This window comes from Equus caballus, chromosome 2 (assembly GCF_041296265.1).
Source record: "Equus caballus isolate H_3958 breed thoroughbred chromosome 2, TB-T2T, whole genome shotgun sequence".
NCBI lineage: Eukaryota > Metazoa > Chordata > Mammalia > Perissodactyla > Equidae > Equus > Equus caballus.
The window spans coordinates 97,751,954-97,757,953 of NC_091685.1; positions in this window are offsets into that span (position 1 = coordinate 97,751,954).

Genomic DNA, 6,000 nt, shown 5'->3' on the forward strand with positions numbered 1-6,000 from the left:
TAAAGACAGAACTCCAATTCCCCCAGAGAAGTATAGCATTGGTCTTCTTGGCCTCTACCAGATTACCATATCACTGTGTTTAGTAGTAACCCCAAATATCATATAAGAGATATTACAGTATAAATAACAAGGACTTTTAAAAAGTACTTAAACAGTAAATTATCATCATCATTTTATAGGTTAGTTTACTGAGTTTTAGAATTCTTCATATCTTCATAAGTAGGGTCATTGAGGATTTACAGAATTTTTAGCTTTATAATGTGTTAGTGGTTGGGGCAAGGGAGAAAATACAAAATATGATTTTAGCCCATGAGGAATTTATGATCTAGCCACAGAACCAAGTTAACATGGAACCATTAACAAATAACACAGGGTAAAATAGAATGCCAGATTTTACCCTAGAGGTGCTTGCGCCTGGACTTCAAAAATTCTAGATGTGTTGAAGTATGAAGGCAAACTGGGAGCTAGGATGGAAGGCCTTGTAGTGAATAATAAGTTAAAGATGAGTGTGCCTGTGGTAGTGTCATTCTTCTAGCTAATAAATCCAACTTGTGAATAAGCAAGACTTACAAATATTTGATGTATGTAAAAAATATGGTCATGTGGCCTCTCTTGTTTTCTTTATTTCATTCTTTTTCTCCCTCATCACCTGTAGAATGTTTGCTTGTAATAGCATTCTCAGTATTTGACACATCTGCAGACAAGCAGTAGACAGTCATTTTGAAGAGGATCTAAACTATGAGATTTAACAGATATATTAAACTTTCTGACTTTCAGCTAGAGAAGGCACTTTTCAGTATCCTCAAGACATTTATAAAAATTGATTTTTAAAATAACTACACAGAAAAATCTCAATTTTAAGTTACACTCTCTTATACCAGAGCAATAAAAACATGTTTTTTTGTTTTTTTTTTAGTAAAAATGATAAAAGGAAAACCATCTACTAGGAAGCTAAAAAGAAAATCTCTTAAATAATTCAGATTCAAGAAGAAAATCACAACCACAATTACAGATTTACAAACTATTTAGAGATTAATGACTGAGGACAAAAAATTAGAAACATAAGGATTCAGCCAAAGTAGTACATAGGGGAAACTCATAGATCAGATGTTTGAAAATTAGCCAATATAGAATAAATAAACATGTACCAAATGGTCTACCTAACAGCTAACACTTATGCAGTACTTAATATGTGTCAGACACTCTTGTAAATGTTTTATAAAAGTTAACTTGTTTAATCTTCACAACAAACCAATGAGGTAGATAATAGCCTCCTCTTTTTATAGATAGGGAACCTGAGGTTCATAGAGGTTGTGTCTTGCTGAAGTTCACTAAACTAATAAGTGATAAAGCCAAGATTTGGACTCTTTTGGCCACTACATTATACTGCCTCTTAAGTGAGAAAAACACATAAAGTTTTAAGGAAAAATAGGTGAAATGATTAATGAAGAACAAAGTAAAAAGCAGTGACTTAAATCCAGAAATACGGAACAGAACAAGAAAGGAAAGAGCTGGTTCTTTGAAATGATTAATAAAATAAATATTAGCAAAATAAAAATAGAAATTTTTAAGTGGGAGAGAAGACTGTAGGAATGAAAAAGGAAATAAGCTCAGATAAAAATGGAATTTTAAACATAAGAGAATACTATGTATAAATCCATATATTCATACAAATATTTAATTGAGCACCTACCACTTGACAAGCAGGCACTATATGGGTTGCTAAGGATACCGTGGTTAGCTAGAAGACCCAATTTGTGGAGTTTATTTGACAGACTACCAGAGAAGAAGGAATTTACTCAGAAATTTCCAGAAATGTTGAGTCTTTGGCTAACTGCTAAGCCAAGCAGGGTGATACTCCACAAGGCCAGGCAAAGATCAACTAACAAGGAAAGAACTACCAGGGAGATGTAAGTTGAAAAATCCCAGAGCTCCTATAGGCCTGGAAGATGTCTGAGTTTCTACTAGCCACAGTAAAGAGACACCATTGAATGCCTGGAATTCAGTAGAGACACTAGAAGGCTCATGCCTTAGTAATAGGGCTAACTTAGCCCTAGATTAAAGGCTACTCTAGATTTTCCCTAATAACGTTTAAACACAAGCCTTGAAAGCTGATCCACAAGTAACTTAATTGCCTGCCACAACAAGGCTCAACACTCTTAAAAAAAAGAAAAGCACAGACACACAAAATGAAGACAACTAGCAATGTAATGTTGACAGTGACCAGTACATAATAAAAAAATTACCAGATAGGTGAAGCTTCAGCAAAATGTGATCCATAACCAGGAGAAAAATCATTTAACAGAAACAGAACCAGAGATGACAGAGATCAAAGAATTTGCAATAAGGACATTTAAAAGCTATTATGAATACAATCAAGAGCTTACAAGAAAATATGAACATAATGATAAAAATGGAAGATATGTAAAAGAATAAAACGCAACTTCTGCAGATAAAAACTACAATATCTGAAAAATTTTTTAAAATTACTGTAGAAGTGGGGCTGGCCCCGTGGCCGAGTGGTTAAGTTCGCGCTCTCCGCTGCAGGCGGTCCAGTGTTTCGTTGGTTCGAATCCTGGGCGCGGACATGGCACTGCTCATCAAACCACGCTGAGGCAGCGTCCCACATGCCACAACTAGAAGGACTCACAACAAAGAATATACAACAATGTACCGGGGGGCTTTGGGGAGAAAAAGGAAAAAATAAAATCTTTAAAAAAAAAAAAAAAAAAAAAAATTACTGTAGAAGCTTAATGGCAACTTAGACACTGTAGAAGATTGGTGAACTTGAAGGCAACAATAGAAGCTATTCCAACTGCAGCACACAGAAAGAAATGGAAGAGTTTCAGTGTCCTGGGGAGCAATATGTAGTGGTCTGATATACATGTAATAGGAGTATGGCTGAGGGAGGGCAGAACTTCAAGAAGTAATAGCCAAAATATTTCAAAATTTGATGAAATCTATAAAATCATACATCTAAGAAGCTCCATCAACCCCAAGCAGAATAAGCAGAAAGAAGACATCAAGGCACATCATGATCAAGTTGCTGAAAATCAGTGATAACAGACAGTATTAAAAGCAGCCAGAAAAAACAGTAAATACATAGAACAAAGATAAGATTTACCAATGACTTTCTATCAGAAACAAAAACAGAAGACAATGACTATCCCTGAAGTGCTGAAAGAAAAAAGTCAACTTAGAATTTTCCGTGGAGCAAACTTGTCCTTGAAAACTGAAGGCAAAATAAGGACATTTTCAAAGAAAAGCTGAGAAAATTTGTCACAACAGATCTGTGCTATGTGAAATACTAAAGGAAGTTCTTGAGGCTGAAGGAAAGTGATACCAGATGGAAACAGAACTACACAAAGAAATGAAAAGCCCCCGAATGGTAAATATCTGAGTAAATTAAAAAAGGACGTCCTCCTCATTTTTAAATTTCTTTAGTTGACTATTTATCAGCAGCAGCATAAAGGCATCATCAACATCAACACAGAAAAGTTCAAAGTAAAATGATGGAAAAAGATATGCAAACAGAATAAAGCTGGAATATCTATAGTAATATTAGACAAAATAGACTTCAGGAAAAAGAATTTGGCTTATCTTCAAGATGAGATAAAGTGGGACGTTTCATAATAATAAAAGCATCAATTCATCAAGAAGATGTAGTAACAAAGCTTCAGACTATGTGAAGTGAAAACTGACAAAAAAGAAATAGACAAATCCACAATTAGAGTTGAGATTTCAACATTCCCCTCTCAGTATCTGATAAACAAGTAGATTTTAAAAATCAGTAATGACATGGAGGACTTGAACAATATTATCAACCAACTTGACCTAATGGATATTTATAGAATACTCTGTCACAACAGCAGAGTACACATTTATTTCAAAATGCACATGGAACATTTACTAAGATAGACCATAAACTGGGAAGTTTTTTTTTTTTAGTTCTCAATAAATTTAAAAATGACTGAAAATTCTATCACTCAAGGTCCAATCAGGAAACAGAAACCACCTCGTAATTTGGCTGTGCAAAGTTTAATATAAAGAATTATTAACTACAATGAGATTGGGGTAATAAGGGATTAGCTAGCAGAAAGTAAAGAGAACTCTAAATATTTTAGGAATATCATATGTAAGAAGCAGTTACTATCCCTAGGCTGAGATAGATTCTCCAAAGTGTCCCCCTCTCCACCAGCTGCAGGCTGAGATCTAGACCCTGGCTGGTATAGAGGGTAAGGCCCTGGCTTCTTGACTGGCAGAGAATTTGCCATGGTGCTGTTCCAGTGAAACATGATAGAAATCCACCTTCTGGAACTTGCTGAAGGTGCACCCTGTAGGGTGCCAGAGAAAGCTGTTCATTGGTAGGTGTCTTGCAGGAGCCGCTCTGCTACAAAACTATCTGAAGGTGGATCTGGGGAAGCTGCTGGGTGCTGGAGAGATTGCCCATACTGCAGGAGCCTGGTGCTGGGGAAACCACTTGCACTGTAGGAGCCAGCCGCTAGGAAGCTGCCTGTACTGCAGGAGTCAGGCAAAGGAAAAGTTGTAGGCACTGCAGGATTGTAGGCACTGCTAGAGAAGCTACGTGTGCTGCAAGTGCCAGCCAAGAAAGCAAGCTAGAACTGGGAATGAAAATTCTTTCCAGCACCCTCTACTGACATAGCTCAACATTTTGCCAGCTGGCAAAGGAAAAATATTAAAATAGCCTAGTTCCAGTTTTAGAGCAGGCAATGAATCTAGGAGATAAAACAATTCTTAATAAATAGCTTGAAAGAGGAAAAATCTTATCTGTCATCATCTCTACAAACACTGAAAATGGAGTTTGATATAAAACTTAACATTCATTTTTAATTTAAAGATCTTTGGTAAATTAGGAATAGAAGAATACTTCCTTTGCTGATTAAAAATAGCAAACATTTCAGACCAGCCCCATGGCATAGTTGTTAAGTTTGGCATGCTCCACTTCAGCAACCTGGGTTCATGGGTTCAGATCCTGGGCATGGACCTACACCACTCATCAGTCATGCTGTGGTGGCAACCCACATATAAAGTGGAGGAAGACTGGCATAGATGTTAGCTCAGGGCTAAGCTTCCTCAAGCAAAAAAAAAAAAAAAAGAGGAAGATTGGCAATAGATGTTAGCTCCGGACTCATCTTCCACAGGAAAAAAAAAAAAAAAAAAAACGATTTTCTTCCAGAAGTATGGCTAGCAAGTTTCTTTGAGGGGCCCTCCTCCTGCTGAATGGTGATAATCTGCATGGGACATGCTCTATAATCCATCATTAATCTATAACTGGTTGAGAAAGTCCCAAAGACTCCCTACTACCACCCCTCCACACAGACAAACCCTTTGCCAGGCTGATCAGTAAGCAGACAGGAGGACATATATCTATAGCAGCTGCAATCCAGAATCAGAGCCCTGGACTAGCAGCCAGGTGGAAAAGCCATGCATGGAATTCCCTCACTGAGACAAGATGATGGGAGTTGAATTAGTTTTAAGGCTGTGTTCCTCCCTGGATATGAGCAGAAACAGAAGCAAAATCTCTCTGGAAGAAAACATCCCCAATTTAGGTAAAGCAGACACCCAAGATTAAGGTCAAGCCATGAGCTCACAATCAAAGAACCCCAACCACCAAGAAGCCAAACTGTTACAAGTGAGTATCTGTAGGAATAACATTCAATAGATATATAATTCTTAGGGCCACAGATAGTGGAATTGACAGATACAGAGTATAGAAAATCTATGTTCCAGATGTTTAAAAAAGTAAAGGACATAATCACAAAGATGCATAAGAGACGACCAGTAATTAACAGGCAGATTGGGAGGCAGGTGGGAGAGGGAAGACTTTCTAGACATAAAAAATATAATTGTTGGAATGCAAAACTCCATGGAAAGGTTGAAGAGCAAATTAGATACAGATGAAGAGAGAATTAATAAATGAGAAGATATATCTGAAGAAATTATCCAGAGTATACCGTAGAGAGACAAGGAACTAAAAAT